The sequence below is a fragment of the Solenopsis invicta genome, chromosome 6 (assembly GCF_016802725.1).
Source record: "Solenopsis invicta isolate M01_SB chromosome 6, UNIL_Sinv_3.0, whole genome shotgun sequence".
In the NCBI taxonomy this organism is placed as follows: domain Eukaryota; kingdom Metazoa; phylum Arthropoda; class Insecta; order Hymenoptera; family Formicidae; genus Solenopsis; species Solenopsis invicta.
Genome location: NC_052669.1, coordinates 4631050 through 4651961, shown reverse-complemented (window position 1 = coordinate 4651961; position 20912 = coordinate 4631050).

The window sequence follows — 20912 nt, the reverse complement described above, 5'->3', positions numbered from 1 at the left end:
TATTACCGAATTAAATTAAATGCTGACAAAAATTTTATCGGCTTTGTTTGTAATTCCAGATGTTCCTTCAATAAAGCGATTAATTAAACATTAAATACAAATAAAATTTAAACGCGGCTACAAAGACGGACTTGAAACATATTGCCTCTCTTTTAAGTTTTATTTCACATTATCTTCAAGGCAAATATGGTTTCTTACGTAAAGATAAAGATAAAACAATAATAAAATTTAATTGAGTATTTTTTAAAATATGAATATATTTTTTAACAAATAAAGTATTATTAAATGTTAAAAAATTAATAAAGAATATTTTATTATTATTTTTAATATTACTTAATATTAATATTCGATAGTAATATATAAATAAAATTTTAATTAATAAAACTAATAAAGAATCATATAAATGTGTATAAGCGCAATACAAAAGTTTGCAAATAAAAAATACTTATTTTAATCTATTGTACTATTAAAAACAATAGTTTCTAAATAAAAGGATATTTTTACTGGATTTTATGATCAGAAAGTGTAAAGACTTCTTTTTAAGTTTTCTTTTAGTCTTAGACTGCTCTTGCGCTTTTCAATATTTCCGATAGTTTCAAAATTATTGATTTTGAAGCCCTTTTGTTCACGTGAGATCTTCTGAATGCGCGCTACTGTGCTCATGTAGCTATAAATTCTTAGACTTTCATAAAGTTTGAAGACTTTCAAGATGTGTCAAGACTTTAGCGCCATTGATACTTTACAGAAGTTTCAAAGTGTGTTACTGCTAAGAATTTCTTTTTTAATTCCTCCTTAGGGATCGGTACCCGCAAGACTTCAAACAATTCTACAAAACTCTTAAGGCATTTTCAATGTATGTACGATACAATAAAAATTCCTTGATGTACAGGTTATAAATCGAGTTATAAATGTTAATATAATTTTGATATTCTATTTTTTCTTATTTAAACTAATAACATAATTAAATTTCAATTTGTTCATTGAGAAAAAAATTTGTTAACAAACTAAAATATTTAGTTCGATACGATCAACTAAATATTGAGTTGATTTAACAGTTATTTATAGTGGTACAAAAGAAAGGTACAGTTCATTCATGCCAAGCATTAAAATTTTGTAACCAAGACTTATTTAAATCAACTCGACATTTAGTTGCACGTATTAGACTAAATATTTTAGTTCAACAATTTTTTTTCTCAGTGTACAATAATTAAAATTAATGTAGTGTGATGACGATCTTGACGCTTTCAAAACGTCGATTTATATTGTAAAATAGAAATGAGAGAGAGAAAAAGAGAGAGAGAGAGAGAGAGAGAGAGAAATATTCTATTTCTTCGTACGTTTCTTCTTTATCCCGACGCGCTTAAGATATATGATGTTGCAAAGTAAAGGCGGAGTAGCGCAAAACAATTCAATTATTCGTCGCAGACACTGAGCATACATGGTCCACGGTTCAATGAACGACATCGACAGAAAAACACGTTGAAAACGTGTAGCGGTTTTCACGTAAATGAGTAAATCATGAATATATATCCGACAAAGATAAGCGTGGGTTGCGAACGCACGTGTTCGCGAATTTTCGATGGTCGCGTCGCGACCTCGTAAACAGCTTCTTGCCGTGGTACGCACGTTCCCGGTGGCTGCGGGCCGTTTTAGAAACTATAATGGATTATGGAAGGCGGTCTCTGGCCCGGCTGGTGGTTGGTTATACAGGCGGCAAGGAGGGCTTCCGTACCCGCTGAAAGATCTATGGCGGGGCGGTAGATAAGCTATGCTTCATAAGCAGAGATGTTATCTTCATAAAAGCCGCAGGTCGATGCCTTCTTCCGCCGTATACCACGGTAGTCGGCGGTCGTATCGCGCGCTATGTACGGCGTGTACACCGGGAGATATACTATATGTTGCGTTACCTATATAGCTATTTATACCCCGATATATGGATACGCGTGCATGCCGGATAAACAGTACGCTGATGGATCTTCTTAAGCGAGTTGAAATTGATTTTTGTACGATAGATATTTATCGTGGGTGGGAGCGCATGTATATTTGTTTGCGTCAAAGGCATCAATTTAGAAATACGTCATTCGGAAAGATTTTACGTGGTACACTTTGAGCAATTTTTAAAACGTATCTAATATATCAGAGATGAAGAAGTAAGTCACTCGCTTTGCGCGATCATAGCCACTTCGCTTGGTCTAACAAAGAAGAGAGTGAAGTAGCTAATCTTCCAGAGGATTCCTCCGGTTCTTCGCCATGCAATTCTTTCCCCATTGCCGCAACTGCGCTGGCTCACCCCCTGTATCATTTATCGCACGTGCCGCGCGATGAAATAAAAAAAGTTTTTGCAATTTTCAACCTGTGGCGTCCTTTATCCGATCGTCGACCTTACCTAAGCACGTAACGCGGCTATTTCATCGAGCTCTCACTCCGACAGCCTCCTTTTTGCGCCGTGGCGCGACCGACGATCGCTCAAAAAAGCACCGTACAGTTCTTGGACAGGATCCAACCGGCCGAACAGAGAAATTGGTTCCAGCGCGAAACCGCAAAGCTCGCGGTAAATAGTCGTATTTAAAGAAAAACCCGGGCGACGATAAACGAACGCGCTGCGCAACGCTGGGGCGGGATTGCTGGCTTCCACAAACTGTCCTTTTAGCCGCCTTGGCCCGCCTCGGAAGCACCAGTAAAATTTTAATAGATGAGAATTTTTCGCATCGCCGGAACTTTTAATGAACCGCAAGCTTCTGCCGACGCTGCATCCGGAAAGTAAGAATGTCTATATATCTTTAACGGACATCGACAGTCCGTAGAAACGTGCGCAAAGTACTTCTTCATGATTACGCGTATTCCAACTTCTGACGTTCCGGTGCTCTGATTTGCTCGCCTTGTTCAGAAATTTTACTTGCACATTGTTCCATATATTAATATTTTTCCACGTTAATAATAATTTAAACGCTTGTATGTAAATAAGAAAAAATATATATATTATATATATTCTTTTCAGTCTCAGATATTTTTCTTAATTTCGCTAATATTATAGAAAAACGTGTTCTTTTACTTTTTTTACAGCATTGATTTACGTATATTTTTGTACAATGCGAAGAATCTTTTTTTCACATTTTTATATGTAAATTCATATTGTAAACTTGTATTATATTGCACGAAACAGAGAGTTATTGTCGACAATTATATTCTATGCCTATCATATTTTTCCATCTCTTCATATGTTCAAAGACGCCGGTTGTGTAGTGCCATACTTATGAATATGCTATTTTCCACAGTGCCGACGCGCACACTATGTTTATTCCTGAGTGATCAATACTGGATGCAACGACCGAGTCACTCGGAGTTAGAATCGATATCCCCTATCGTGCTTTTACTGCAGATCCAGTAATATCTCCAACGCGTTTTTCGCAAACGCAGTAATGCGAATTCGATAACGTTGAAGAAAACCGGCACAGATTACATATGTCTGAGTATGGGTTGCGCTTTTGCATTGTAATACTATCAATCATTTTATTGGAACCATTATAATGACAAGGCTATAATATATGAAAATTGCAAAATTGATGTTGCATCATAAATAACTAGCGTTAAACAAATTTCCTTGAAACTCACGCACGTACTAAAAAGAACGAAAAAAAAAAACGTTTTACAACTAGAATAGAGATAAATTTAATTGAAGATTGATGCAATTACAGCTTTCAACTAATAAATATCGCACGTTTTATTGTTTGCACAGGCAGATCTAATTTTGGTTTTGCTTTATAAAAAAATCTAATTTACCTATTTCCGCCGCACGTTACATAGCTTTTACGCTATCAATTGATGTAATTATGTTTCCCCTTTCTGTTGCACGTATGCGTTAATTATCAGCAATTAATACGAATCACAATATTTCGCGATTCTATCAAATTACTGGAAAGTGATTCAGAGCGGCACAATATTTCAAGCGCTATAAACGGTGACAAGTAATTAATTACACGAACAATCAGTGCATTAGTCTGTAAATATGTAACTTTCGCTCCGATATATGTTTCTTTAATGCAAAAACATCACAAGTTAAGAGGCAACAATCTATTTATCCGCAATTCATCCCTTTCTCCGTGAATTTTTTGAAAGGGAGATGTAGTTCTACCTCGCTGTGAATGTGTAATTAAAATTTGCGCAATCTTGCGGTTATTATGTGGAGAATCCGTCGACACGTAAAATCATGCAAAATGTCCAACGTAAAAGCTTCGCCGTCAACTCGTCTCCGAACAGCGCACAGTTAATGCACTGAAAGTGAAATAGCAGCTGTTCTAATTTGAATTCGGGAGGAATACAAGCGCGATCTGCTAGGAAACAAACGTCGTTAAAGTTTACAATAAGCAAAAAAAAAAACATCCCCGTAAGAGTAAGCCGTGAGATTAGGTCAAAGATTAAAAACTTTGGGCATGTCGGCTTGTTTGTTGCGCAAGAAGTACAATTTATATAATTGTACTTCAATTATAGTAAACATGTATAATTGTACTACAATTATAATAAACATGCACAGTTGCTATTGTTAATTACGACCCGATTACACATAACTGATGTCAACGTAAAAATCCAATTTTTCTATTGGTAGCATTCAATTAATTTCACGTTTCTCGCATTATCAACGAGAATCGAAAATACTTTTAGCCTTCTGCGAAAGTACTTCCCGTCATTTATATCTCGTTTCTGCGTCCTGACGACGCTCCACGCGTACTTTCACCGCGACAAATTGTGAGGATCGATAGACGTCTCTCAACCCTCTGTACGCACCCCGTCCTGTTCCTCCCTACACACCCTCACTATTTAATATTTATTTATTCAAATATTCGTCGTGGCCCGTTTCCACGTGTGCGCAACGTCGACGGCGATACTCTGTGCCGTGACATTCGCCGCGTCGACAGAATTTTACATTTTATTCCATAGACTTGGGCTTATGGTCACGTCGACGCTTTCCACCCGTTTCATTTCGCGATTAATGCGCGACGCAACATGTTTGCGAGGCGCAAAAATGTAAAAATCTTTGTAGCGACCGTCGATTTCAAGATCATTCCACAGCCGCTACCGCTCACTTCATTTCAATATCTTATTTCGAATGTTGTCCTCTATTTACTTAGAATTTGCCACTTCTCCTTAGACTTTGTAATTACGTTTAACTTCCCAATCGTGCAAAAAGGGTTTACCGGCCGAGAAAACCAGGCAAATGTCTGAAAGTTTTCGAACTCTATTCGTTCCTAGCAAGTCGTCCCTTAATTCCCTTAACAGTCAGGAATTGATTTACAACTTAGCTCTCCGTATCTAAGGAAATAAAATTCCGACATTATGGGATTAATAGTTTCCGGGGGTATTGCATTGAACGGGGACCGCATGATGCTTTTCACGTTCAACTTCGTAACTTCGGGGCGACGTTAAAAACGTTATTAGGGCTGCTATCACTTAGTCGGGCGCGAACTTCCGCACGTAAAAACTCACGATCGACGACTCGCGTAAAGTCGCGATGGCGAAACCGACGAGGAAAGAGAAAACTTTCTTGCTGCTTCTCCTATTCGGGAGCGTTTCCATGGATGTGGTATCGCGTCATCGTCGTTATCGGAAACCTTTAACGGGCCTTTGGGTCTGTTAGAAGTGACGCCTGTATTAATTTGTTCCCATGATCGCGACGAAGAGCTTTTAGGGGAAGGAGAAAAAACGGTAGCCGAGCTATCGTGGGCTTGGTGGAAGAAGCTCGGACGATGGCCGCGCGAGCATTTCCGCAGACAATTTATTTGGCCGGTCGGAACGATCAAACTTTTTCCCCGGGACCATGTGAAAAATAACACGGTCGAAAGCGTTCTGCTGGAACAACGGGACTATGTCCGGCATCCGCTCGACATCGCGCGGCGCGACGAGACCGACGACTTAGGAGAAGGAATGAAAGGCAACCGTAAGCCTGGGGAAACTAAAGCTCCCCTTGACGGCTTTCGTAGCTTTCGTCGTTTACCACCCAACCATCCCAACTCAAACTACAACGGAGAAACCGTGGTAACTTTGGCGAATATCAAAGGCACATATAGCTTCGGTTATGTGTCTCGACCTTCATCCCTTTCAACCTTTCTCGAACGAGATTTTATTCGATCGATTTTACTCTGATCTGCACTACGGTCCAAGTAAAGCTTTTTCATGAAAAAAAAATTCGGTTTGATCGCGTTAATATCTAATTCTTAAACAACATAACAGTAAATATTATCGACACAGTTGTATAATTATTTATAATTGTCGCAATTAAATAATTTGTAATATTCACTATACATAGAATTTTATTATGTTTTTTGACAAATATTTTTCTTCCAAACATTTCATTAAAAATGAGACATGCTGGGGACATTCCTGGGAATTTATAATTTCATTACAATGTTGTTTTTGAAAATTAATTCTTTTATGAATTAATTCTTCTATTTACAGTTCTGTTGAACATTTCATTAATATTTATTAATTAACATATTTTAAATTATTTTATTTTTATAAAAGCTATATTAAATATTTAATTTATGTTTAATAATACCAACGGATTTATTATAAAATTTTTTGTATAATCAAATTAATAGCATTTTCAATTATTTTACAAAACCAAATGATACTATCTTTATATTTCTATTGAAAAGTCTTCCTTTTGAACCCAAGTGGTATGTATAAATTCTCAGAAAAAATAATGTTATCATATAATTGTAATCTAATTCAATCCAAGTAATATGCATTTTTTAAAAATATATGAAATCTTTTAATATGGAAAAGAAATATCCAATAATTTGCTTACAATAATATCATTTCCAAAATTAATTGAGAAACTATAACTGTAACATTGTCGTTCACATCCCTATGAAACATTTGCTACGATAAGTAGATGCAAAAAACTTGCTCCGTTTCATTCATGCAACCAAATTTTATGATCCTAGAATAATTTTTCAAGAGATACGATTCCTCTCACGGTCAGTTCGCGTTCGCAACACGGTGGTACGATTACAACATCGCGGCTCCTAACGACTCAACGCGCCGCAATAACAGACTGTAATTTTATTTACGCGGATCGCGCGGGCGCCAGCTTTATTTATCGACGCGAAACTCAAGTACGCGCGCCGCATTCTCGCCCGTCACTTCCAATCTCGGGATCCGCGCGGCCAGCATTAAAATTTCATCCGCGGCGCGAGAGAGCAATTACGCAGGGAAAAGTTAAAAAGTAATGTTACAGCGAGACCAGAAGTCCCCGCAAGAATGGCGCGTAAACTTCTTAATCGTATTACCCGAGGAAATACGCATCCGGCTACATTATTTAAGACAGCGCGGTTGATTGCGTGTACCAGCGTCTCGAGCTAGGATTGGATACTACTACCTTCGAGAACGCTCTCACAATTTCGCCGATGCAAAACTGTTATTGCCGAGCGGGAAACTCTCGCGCGATTTGACTGAATTGCGTCCGATGGCACTTGACATAAAAAAAAAGAGACGATAAATTTCCCATTCTCACAAAACTACTCTTTTTCGATCCACTAAAACGGCAATAGTTCTGCGAAAGGTTTAAACGAATCATTGGTCTTAAGATGATCCATCAAGGGCGAACCATATAAATTCGATTTTACGCCCAACGTCCCGATTGCGCGAGCGAACATTTCCTCTGATTGTCGAACTACCAAGTTTCGTGCAAAGCGCAATATATATGTACATGTATATATATATTCCTGTATATACTTCGCAATGTACTTCGTGATGGGAGACTCTTTGACGCACGGTCGTTAAGCACGTAGCAAGCGGAGTTACGTTCGGCTTGGAACAACGATGCGATGAAATATTCTCGCGGCGCGGCGTCTCGTTACCGCGTTGCTTCATCCTCCCGCTGTTTCCATGCTATTCTCGATTCTTATATACCGGTGCGCTCCGCGCGCGCACCAGTCTGCATTACGAAATTAAGTCCGAAGAGCCCGGGGAGGCGGCAAAGGCATTCGACGATTTCCACTTTCTCGCCATTAGCCGGTGTACCTGGCCGATCGATAGGGAACAGAGCGAATCTTGTCGTTTTCTATTTTTGCCAGGCGTCCAATCACTTGGCAGTGCACGATTGGTACTTACTTAATGACTCGATGGCTCTTCTCCAATATTTTCACGAAATTAGAAATTGTACGCGCGCAGAAAATTAAAGGCGATATAATTTTTCATTGTATTTAAGAAACCATTGTATTTAAGAAACATTTTCTTATAAATAAACATAAATATTTAATACTTAAAATTTTCTGGGCGGCTGTATTAAGCGAAACATTGTTATATTACAATTAAATTAAATATCGTCACACAATTACAATGTATAAAGATATGAACAAGAAGCAAAAGTTAAATTGAAATTTTGCTCAATTAATTTAAGTACGTCTTTCCCCGTTTTCACTTTATACGTATACCATGTTGAAGAATTTTGAAATTATAGAATTAATAAGTAATAATCAGTAAAATGAAAAATTAGTACGGTCTGTTAGCAGCATTACTCGTAACGTTATTACATAATTTGCATTACGCGCTTAATAAAACGCAATGTAGCATTTATTCCGTAACGTCGCTGATATCAAAAGCCCAGGAAGAAATGCGCATTAACATTTACGATTCTGCGTAATAAATTACATTTCTTCATTCAGGTATCTACGATGAGGAAAGTTACGATGCGCAATAAAACGTAACCAGTTTATATTATGATTTACATAGATTGCGTTAAAAGCCATTAGCGCCGCGAAAGAGTTCGGACGATATATCTTGTGAGCATTTATTCGCGGTGTTTGTGAAGCAGCCGCGAAGAAAATTTAACGTTTCGTAGCATGTGTCGGCATTACGCAATTGCTCCGTACCAAACACACTGGCGGTTTGTTAAAAAAAAGGGGGAAGTAGAATTTAGGTAAAACCGAGGTATCTTAAAGTGGATTAAACAAATAAACGTTTCTATCGCTCGGTAATCTCCGCATACAAAAACGCATTTTCATCTTTCATAATTATTAGCCGCGAGGTATAAAAGTTTTAATCTCGCTTGATTATTACACCACACAGCTCACCGTCTCATCTCCGTTTTTATTAGTACTTAATCTCGGAAGAATGGTCGTGTCTGTAACGCGCGCGTCTACTGAAAACACGAATTCCTACTTTCTTGCCGCGCTCTGATACGTATCCGCGACAAAAGGGACAAAATGTATTCGTTAATTTACTCTCGCAACACATCTCTCGGTGTGCGTTAAAATTTTATGAAAAATGACAATGTGAATACGTGCTTACATGCTTAATTATTCCGTCGAGAGTTGCTAAACACATATGAAAAATATATTTACATGTATATTATGCAATGGGACGTAATTGCAATTAATAACATGGCGTTTCTGAAATCCTCGAAATACATTTGCAATATAATGAAATTTATACGTTTATATCTCGTCCATATTTATTCTTGGTGACTGAAAGGCAACCAAGTGGAGCAAGACGATGATTGTATCAGCCGCGTTTTCATAGTCCACTACAAGCACCGGCTATAATGATTCCCCGTGTGCTTTGGATCTATGGTGGCCGCAAAACCACCCTTCTCGTAGCAAACATCGTTCATCATTTTCAATAACGCTTTCCTCCTTGCTTTACCTCGCGTCTAGCGCGTTGACGCGACGAATACCTTGAAAAATCCGTCGCTAGTTAGTTTCGGATCGATACGCGATTAATCATAATCTATCAATTTGGGAACCGTCTGCCAATTTACTAGACTCAGACCGAGCCTCAATATTTACTAGCCATGACCAAAACACGGACGATTCAGTCGATAACAAGCAAGATATATTTGTTGGCCGTACGTATCTTTCTCGAATAGTAGACTCTACTTTCTCGGCTTTAATAATTTTTCTATCTTAATGCTAAATGTTGCAGAAGATAATTTGTTTGATACAGTGCCGCTTTATGCACTTTGTCGCGCAGCAATTCAAGATTACATATTTTATCGAGAACGTACGAGACTGTCTTGAACATAACAAATGCGATATCGTGCATCGCAATGCGCGCGATCGATATGTCTGCACGTTGAAATAACAATGACCGTCTCGGATAAACATGATCTCGCTTTCCGCCAAATGTCTACTTACGTTCAACGCATAGCGATGATGCATCATCGCATAACAGGAGGGAAACCGACGACGCGCGTAAGAAGTTGCACACGCGAGCAGCATAAATCAGACGAAAACAAAATCTAAATGCCATCGTTCTATTCCTTCAAGTTATGCGGCGCGTTCTTACTTCTTTTGGAACCTCGGTCACCCATGCGCCTCGTAAAGCGCTTGGGAAACGAAAGCTCCGGGTCTCTGCTGTCGAGGTGACGCGACGCCGGAAGTCGCTGGCTACTGTGAGAACTGCGATTTGGGTCCCACAAAATGCTTCTGAGAGCCCGGAGCCCGTTCCAATTAACCCGCCACGTTGTACGTGATATTAGTTGGATGTTGACAGTAGCACCGATAGGATCTCTCGACAGCCTGTATCTCGCACTCACTTATTATTCATTAAACTTTAAACTGCAGCCAGGCAAGCTTCGTCAAGCAAGTCGTCTCGCGCTCTATTCGATGCATTGCGAATTTCCCAACGCGAATAACAGTTTGTTTACGTTCGCGAGAAACGAAGACTAACGCAGCTCGCGCAAAATCAGATATGAAAGAATTTTATCATATTTATTATTTTGCAGTATTTAAAGATTATGCTGATTTTTAATCCGTGACGTAAAAAAATGTCAAACGTAAATTTTTTTTATTCATTTAAACATGGACATTCATATCCTCCAAATTTAAAAAATGCGGACCACATGATCACGTAGCAGAACTCTGAGGGACGATTCGTCGGTGTGCACACTCGCGCGCCAGCGATACCTACGAAAAAAAAAGCTAGCCGTGCACTATTTGCAAGATTCGTCGCAAACGTCTATCTCTCGCATTTTTCCGCATCGAATGTTGCTCCACTGCACGTAAAGTAATGCCGCTAATAATTTCAAAATTGGCATGCGGATAGAAAAATTCACAAAAATTAATAATGTCAATATATAATCTATAATAAAATTTATCACAATCGCATTGAAAATGATTGTAAATATCTATAGGAAATAAGACGGGATAAATTTCGTTATAGATTATACATTTTCATTATTAATTTCTATAAATTTTTCTATTTGCACGACAATTTTGAAATTATCAGAGGCGTTATTTTACGTGCAGCGGGGCAACATTCGATGCAGAAAATGCGGGAAACAGACATTTGCGACAAATCTTGCACGGCTAGCTGCCTCTTTTCGTCGATCTCTTCGCCTGTCTCGCTTATTCTGCTTCTATTTTTCGATACCTTTATTGTCTCTTTTTCGTAGGTATCGCTGGCGCGCGAGTGGACACATCGGCGAATCGTCCCTTTTTCCTTTTACTTCTTCGTGCCTTGGTCTCTACGGTCTCTATTGTGTCACCGTGCGCATCCGCTTCTGAAATTTTCATTCTGGCCGCTTCCGAACAGTCGTTTCGCCACGTATCGCCGCTGAAAGACCGGTCAATATCGCTTCTAGCGTTATCCGCCAGCGTTTTGCAATATTAAGCCTGCGTGTCGTTTCTCGCTCGCGTATGGCAGACCGTGAATGGATTAACGCTGCTACGTTGGCGGTGGATGAGTTTGAGTCTGTGCGGATTGAGCGAATTTAAAGCGCGACTGCTGGACGTCTCGTTTCGAAAAATTGCTGGGCTCGTTTAAGCGTGCAACGTGTTATAGTATATGCGGCATTGGCAATTTCTATCTTGTACTCAGATCCAGCGATTACGCATCAACAACTTGAGTAAACGAAGACTGTATTAGCGATTCAGCTGGATGTCTATCTTGCCTTAAATCCACATGTTTATAATTATAAGTTTACTGTAATTAATCTTTGATGGTTGGTACACACAGACCATAGTAATAATTACAAGCACACATTCGCAAAGTAATTTATGTTTCTGAGGCTTTTCTGTTTTGCGAAGGAAAACTCTCGCAGGTTACTAACTAAAAAAATAAAAATAAAAATAAAAAAAAAATAACACGCAACCACGAATGGATTAACGTCACGCTTTAATTGACAGTCCATTATGTAGCCCGAAGTTTTAATTAACTGGAAATTTTGCTGCAACCCGTTGTTTGGACAGAAAGTTACAAAGTAACTAGAGTTAACGCATAATTAACCAATATAAGCAATATTTACAAATTAGTTGTACATTTTAATTTATGTAAATCATATAATCATGATAAATGCACATATATATTGCTCAATTTTGATACTATTTAAACGATGAGTGAAGAGAAAGAGAGACTCGACAGATTATTATTCCAATATTTTTCATCAAAATTAACCATTCTTTCTAGACGGTGGACATCAATAAACCGATGAGCGACGTACCTTTTACGTATAATTGAAGCATATTTTTCACTAATTAATGAGCATTGATCAATGTTGTATACATTTTGTATCGTACATACAAATAATTTATAATATATCAACAATATATTTTCTTATTTAAATACGAGAATAAAACTTTAACATCGTGCATATAAAAACTCTTTGTGAACCAACTGCTTTAGAACTTTGAAAATTAACTTAATGTGAATAAATAAAATCATGTAACGTTGATGAAATTAGAGGTAAAAGTCACTTTGATTCTCTATGCTAATGTTATAAATTGAGTATCGTAGCGCGCACTATTACTTAATAAAAGCGGCATATAAAGCGGCGCAAAGAGTTCCGTCTTCCTTTCTCTTATGCAGCGCCGTTTCCATTATCCATTCTTGGACACACTTTATATTCCCGATTCATCCGGCGTAGTTTGCGCTGGGTCAGACACCGGTGTGTTCCCGCGACTTATCCACCATAGAAATCGCTCTCTCAATTGTCAGCGACAACTTCAAAATTGCGAAGAACTTCCTGCGGACGCAGGAAATTCGAAAGTTGGCTGGTGCGGCGAGCTCGTCGGGTACTAAGGGGGACGGGTGCACGTATCAAGGTAAACACCGATTGGAAAGTTAGTTGCGGTCCAAATGGAGTCTCGTCTGTAAAAGTTACCGGCCGACAAACAAATCCCTCTTCGTGGTAGCGATAACGGCAAAGCAGGGGAATTGGTCGCACTGTTTCAAAGTGGGTCAATCCGAGATAAAAGACGCGGCCAGCGTCTATTTATTCCTAGTTTCGTCTGATAAAATTATGATAACTAGCGAATCTAAAATTTCTTTATGAATGTTGTAGTAGTTGAGGAACTGGAGAAAATCGTTTGCAAAGAAAGCGGGGTAAAAATTATTAGAGAATGGCTGAATTACGTACGTGTAATGTGGAGATAAATATTTTCATTGTAACTGTTATATGCGGAATAAAAAAAATCATTAGTCATGTCATGAAACATAAAACAACAGTTTTTTTCAAATAACATTAAAGATAATTAAAAATGTTTTTCTCATGTTTATGCTTTAAATTAAACGATATTTCCACCTCGCTAAACCTCATTTTTTAAATTCCCGATATTGATATCAAAACGTGCACTTTAATCTGACAACTAAATGAGAAAGTTGACGCGGTACATTATTATATACACAACGTATTTTACAGAAAATTAGTTCACTAGATCCGCACGGTGTACAACTCACCGCGTAAATTAGATCTACTCCCATCACACCGTCCGGACTACTATTCCCAATATATCGCACGTAATTCCATCACTTTCCACGTTACACCGGTAACTTCCGTGCATTAGCGCGTTACTTGCGCTGCAAATTGGGACACCGTGGCTGCTTGCGTTCAAGGCGAAAAAGGATGCCGCGTTCTCTACGCGATCCTGGAGAACGCATCGGATGATTGCAACGTTATTGGAGTCTATCCAATATCCGATTCATTATCGTTATCCTCATCGTCGTAATCTTCGATACCATGTTCGCAGATCCTGTTTCCCCTATCTGCCGCGACCTCGTTTCGCCCCTTCGCGCGAATATTCCTTGCTCTCTGCTTCAACCCTACGGAGACGTCGTGATGCGTCTCTTTGCGGACGGCGAGCGTCACGTTTATCCGAGTTAGTTTTAAAGCGATGACGCTTTCGGACGTTCAAGTTAAAAGTACCGTCGAGCGCGAATGTACAAAAAGCCACAGGCTGACGTATAAAAATCCTGAAGATTAGGTTCCTTTACGTACATATTACACATACGGGTTGGCGTTAACGTTGCGCGGACAGTCGCGTCACCACATCGCTCTTACTCCCATGTTGCATATGCCTGGGATTTAAGCCTTTGTATGCTCGCGCAAAACAAACTAACATCGCGCTTCTCGCAAGCGCTAGGAATTAAACGTCGGTGGAAAAGGATGTAAGTCACACTCAATTCAACGCGATCACTTGTTTATCTTAAGTTACAAAATGAAAAATAGTCCTCACGATATATTTTATATCCAAATACGAGAGAGGTTAATAAAGATAGATGAATGGAGCTCAAATCGGCTGATTATAATTTTTCAATACTTAGGGATAAAGATAAAAGGATAAATTGCACATTGAATTCTTCATTACGCATATCGCTGTGTGGACAGTTAAATAGTTAAAAATGAATCCGCGCGACCGTTAATTTCACGTTAGGGTAATATCGCGCGTGTAACGAGTAATTTTATGGAGTTCCAATTAACATTTTGCCTACGTTAACCCATGAAAACGGCGAGAGAAAATTCTCTACATACGTCTCCTGAATTTAATACGGAAGCCGCAAGCGGGGTATGCGCAATGTAAATGTAGGAAATTATATTTCATACGTATGCACGTGTGTAGATGCGTGGGATTAACGTGTTTGCAGTTACCGCTGTGAGTTTAGCATGTAGCATGAATTGCACCGGCATTCGCCTAATTTGCATATAAATCGTGTAATAATGTTATGCAATAATAATGCGGATTCATGAAATATGACTTGTTGATCGACGTACGATAATGTGTATAAATGGCGGCATTACGGTCGGAGGCGACGACAGGACGGCACTGAAAAACTTAATAACTTCATTGTTAATTATAATGTCACGGGCAACGCTATCTGTGTACTAGATGTATCTAACTGTTTAGCACGCCGGCAATTGTAACGGCGCAACGTCCAAGCGAATTTTATATGGACGGGCTATTTCCGTAGTATTTTACATTATTCATAGCGAGCGCGTTTTACGGGCACCGAAAATCTGGCATCATTTTTCTCGACGTTTCTTGCGCGCTACAAAATCTCCTTTCATAAATTCCACATCCTCACGTAGCTCACACTGAAATAATCACTCTCATACGTGGTTCCGCTTAATGTCCCATGTGGATTCAGTAATTGGCCATTTTCAATTCATACTCTCGTGCACATTCGGACATACACGTGTATGTACATGGTCTATGTACAGTGTTGGTAAAGTTGATGGCATCACGATATAATATTTCATGAACATTATACAACGCTGTGCGATATGCTGCAACGTTGCGTTAGTCTCTAACTAGAGAAAACTCAATAAATTTGCATTGATTATGCAATATAAATATGCGGGAGAAATTGGATCAATAAACTTATATATTGGATCTCTTTTAATAAGCTACCTAAGCCGAATAAGGTCCAGCACTAAATAAGGCTTACTTTTGAATTTATCATTTAAAAATACCTAGAGTATATGCTTAAAAGATGTATCGTAGAAAAGGAAGGTACATGGCTGAAGAATTAGAACCGGCGATAACGCATCTGTTCAATGCACCAAAAACTTGTGATAAAGTAAGTGTATAAGACGTTTTTATAAAAATTTGCTGCATAATTAGTAAGCATACATTATTTTATAGTTTATTATTATAACACATTATAATATTATTCAACTGTCTAACTATAGAAAATAATAAAAAGTATGTATCGATCTTTTGGAATAAGTATACTTCTTTAAAAACAATGTACTTGTTAAATAAAGCTCGTTTATACAAGCATTGTTATGTGGCTATTGTCTTCAGATGGATGAAAATTTCCAAATATTGAAAGATTAATTAGAGATCAAATTAAAAATAATTGTTAGCCCATTTTGTTATCAAATTAAAAATAATTGCGTTTAATGATAGAATAAACCTAAGGTATTTCGTTTTTGCAATTAATAATCATTTTAAAATTGATTTATAAAATAACGTTTAATTCATTTGTTACATTCAATTTTTGATTCGTGCCTTATTATATTCATAAGAGTATAATATAAAGTCCAATTTAAAATCAAAATTTAAAATCAAAATTATAAAAAAATATTTTTTTATTTATTTACAAATATTTTATATGGAAAATATATTTTTACTTTTAGGGTGATTAAAATAAAAATTATATTTTCACTCACAAATAACTTTATTTTTCTGGCACTCGTCGATTTTATAAAACTCAGTATAGAGTTTGATTGCAGAATAGTAAAAAATAATAGACACGTATTTTTTATATCGGCAATGGTGCAGTTTTAAGAATGAAAAACTACATGACGAATCTGCTATCAAAATTCCATTTAAAAAAATAGTTGATCCAACATGACGACGAAGTAAAATGCAAGATTTAGTTATATTTTGATATATTCGCATGAAAGTTGATACATATACATATATGTGCATCTCTCTTTTCAGTCCTTAGCTATTGTCAAAACGTGGTAACTTAATATATTTCTATGGTGTGCGCTGTTTAAAATTAACACAGATACACGAGACCAGATATAGTTTAAATGTCGGTTCCAAATGGCCTATCCTAATTTAGAAGAGTTTTCATGGCAAAATATTCTCGGTGGTTTGCTATTACGGTCCGAGAGCGATCGAATGAAATCAGATGTTTCTGATGAGTGAGATTTGAATCCGGATCTTCGGCACAAAGAGCAGAAACACGACTCTCTGCGCCACGATCACTTTAGAGTGAGCCCATTCCACTTGTGCGGTTTTGAAACTCGCATGAACAGATCCCACTCACGCGGTTTTGAAACTCGCATGAACCGATTCACGATGTTTCAGACTAGCGCGTGCCAATCAAGTGTCATTACGGTAAGTACATAAAAAAAAAAACCCCAATGGGTCGTGCGTGAATGAGACCGTGTAACTTGATGAATATATCTCATTCATTTTTGATCAGTTCTCTTTTGATTAAATTAATTTTTTACTTTTATTGTACATAATTTTCGAGTTGCCATATTGGATCTGCCATTTTTAATTTTATAATTTTTACATTAAATTTGCTTTAAACAACATAAAAACCTCTTGTCATATATCTAAAATTCAAAAATAGCTCAAATATCTGTGTTTAATGCAAGTTGAGTTAATTACGCATTAACAATTGAAATACAAAGGATAGTTTTCACTGTTAAATGCACTATTGCCGATATAAAAAAATACGTGTCTATTATTTTGAACTGCTCTGCAAATATACTAAGTCTCAATGAAATTAGCGAGTGACAGAAAGATAGAGTTACTTGTTAATTTGTTTCAATATATAATCACATAAAAAGAGTTTTTAAAAAATAAATAAAATTAATTAAGTAGACCTTATTCGGGTTAGATACTTTATTTACTTTTAAATTCTTTAAATATTTATAAATTTACGTATAAAATAATAAAAAGTATCCAAACATTTAAGATGTGTTAATACCAAGACATACTTAGAACAAAATAGAGAAAAAAATATGAAAAGAAAATATTTATAAAATTATAATTCCCGAGGAGATAATAAATGTTACAATTGCATATAAATATGTATAAAATATCAAACGTCTCTTCTTAGAGTTAAATTTTATGCGGAGACGAATCTAAAGTAATCCAGCTATCGAATATGCACGAATATACTAAATAATTTCCGATAGATATTATAATAAGTTTGCTTTTTGCAAATGTGAGCGAGTCTGCTGAATCGCTTTGATCCGCGAGCAGAGCAAGCAACAATAGGGTGATAAACCTTTAGTGAGGCTTTTACCGCTAAAGAAGACGCGGTGGAAAGCACCGAGCCGAAGAATTCCCTTGGGTACTCGAAATCACCGCGTTAATTCCGAGGTGTCTGAGAAGTGGCTGAGCTAAGGCTGCAGCGGTGCATACGTAGGCACGTATACGCGCGCCTTGGCTAGAAGGCGCCTTGGCAAACTCGCGCGAACACCTTGGTGGGTATGCGCCAGCCAGCCCGCTGAGCACATCGGACTTGGACTTGGTATTGGTGAACGACTCGGGGATGGGTCGTGAAAACGCGCCGGGACGAAGGGCCATTCTTGCCGTGAGCGTCGGGGTGCTTGTGTCAGCGTTCCGTTTGTTCTCGTCGTCTCATTCCAGAATAACTGTCGCAAGACACTAGCTGCTCCCAGTTCGAGCTTTGAACCGAGGTACCGACGACGCCTCGGCAATTTGTAGAATCATTTGTGATATTGTGTGTTTGATAATCGAGATGTATATTTGACTTTAAATCGTTAGATTGATGTTTATTGTTCGATCAAACGTACCGTATCATCGACACATGATGTAAAAACATATAATGTAAAACAAAATTAATTTTTTTTTCTTTTTAGAATAAGTGTTTATGTAGAAAATTAAATCTCTCCATTCTAGTAATTTTTAGGCTATGAATCTAAATATAAATTTAAAATAAAAACAGTTATAATATACACACTCGCGCAATAACTTTTGATTTAATTTATCATAACTTTATTCAGAGGTATTTTTTTAAAAAAAATAAAATGTTATTTTATGATAATTGATTAAAAATCATAGCTATGCATCATTGGAAAAAATATCACATTTTATTTAAAACCCGCCTACCTGTGAAGTAAGCAAAACAATTAATTTATTTATGCTGCGTGAAATTAATTATATAATCATTCCTCCTTTCTGAAATGAAAATCTATGATTGCAATAACGGATTAAGCACTTTAATTAATATTCGCTATCTTCAATATCAAACAGAAATGTAAAATACAGGCTGTCGTTTATGCACAATATGATTTTATCGAACAATTCATTTTGACATAGTTGCACTATTATTAAATCTATGTAATATTAAATCAACATTTCCAATTTATCTATTATAATCAACAATATATAAAAATTATTATCTTTTTTCCGTATTTTAAACAAATTGAGCAATTTATTTTCCTATCGCTTAAGGATATTGGATATACATATCGGATGTAGTTTAAAATTCAAGGTACATTATTACTGTCTGGCGTTTAAAGAAATTTGATTATCTTCAATATTCCTCGGCGATATTTCAATACCAAATTTTATAGCAGTTCTCCTCCTCGGTATTCGCGAAAAATTCTCGATTCCCGATGCCCCAGGGAAAACATCAGTCAGATGCGCGAAGAGAAAAGAAAATATTTCCGTCAAGGGCTGCGGAGGATAGAACAATTCATGCATAGATAATCACGAGGCGTGGAAGTGAACAAGGATTGATAAAAAAAAACTTGAAAATCAACGTGCAGCTTAATTAGCAGGATTTTGTCCGCATTTAAACGTCATGATGAGAGAGGATTATTGAAGATTGATGGATTTCATACTCTTTATTCCCCTATGTTTCAATATCTTCGATCCAACCAACTTTATCAGTGCTCTCTTTATGCAAAATAGGAGTATGTAAAAGATATTACGAGGATTAATAATAGATTAAGATATGCGGAAAATAGTATTAAAAATTGGTTCAGTTAGAATTTTGAGCAAAAATTTTTGTAAATCAAATCTATTATATGAATAATTGAAAAAATAATATAAACTGTTGTGCAAAACGTATATGCAAATATTAAATAATATAACATACAATTTATGTTTGTATATTATACTGCATAATGCAGAAGAGAGTTTAACATTTTGTTATACATTTATTATTGCATTCTGTATCGTTATATGTCAATATATAAATTTCTCTGGTGAAAAGCCGGACTCTTTATCAATCTCGTTTCAGCTTTAGAGCGTCACGGGATGATGACTCGTTGTTTTAGTTTTCAGCCGATATTTAATTTCCTCCCGGATATTCGCTTGGATCGAGCGTTGATTCAGGATCTTTTCATTATTCTGTAACGCACCAAGTGGTGTTCTATCAAATAAAAAAAACAACGGATACGAGGATATGCGTGAACATATTACGCATTGGAAATTCCAGATTCTCCCAATTTTCTTAGAAATTCCGATAAATTTTAGATGAACGACAATGGATACATGTAAAATTCGATTTCCAAAGAGGTTCCTATAAATATTTATTTGAACATATTATTAAGAAAATTTTTTAAAACTAGCTGTTTGCTCCATTTAGAAATTTACGTTTAGAAAATTAGTATAAGAATCGAAAGTTAAGTTTCAATATTTGTTGGTATAATTGATATAAAATGTTATTTTCGTTCAAATTGATAAGTTTTTTGAAATTTAACGAAGTAATCTGGACTATTGTCAGTTTCTTCCAAAATTTTCTTAGGTGCAACCTCACTTTCACCACTTTATCTTCTAGTTCATCAAATTACTAATTCTCATAAGCTCGACAAGTAATTATGTTCTTGTTTGCGAGTGTACGGCACCTAGCACGGCAGCGATTGAGAAGTTAATTACGTGACGACAAATAAGGCAGCCTTATAACTTGGGCGTAAATACAGTTACATAGCATGAATAATTCATCGCTACCGGCAGGCGCGATTATAGTACAAGAAATGATACATAATCACAGCATTTATCTCGAATTGTTTCATTAGTTCCTCATTGTCTCTCATTGCTACACGAGTCCTATCTTAAAATGCTATTTAACGAAAAATCCATACATCCATCACAATTTACGCAAAGCATTCTTGCTGTTTTCATACAAATATTATTTTTTGTTTTATTTTCATACTACGTATTTGTCCACAACATATTGGCTTATTATACATTTGT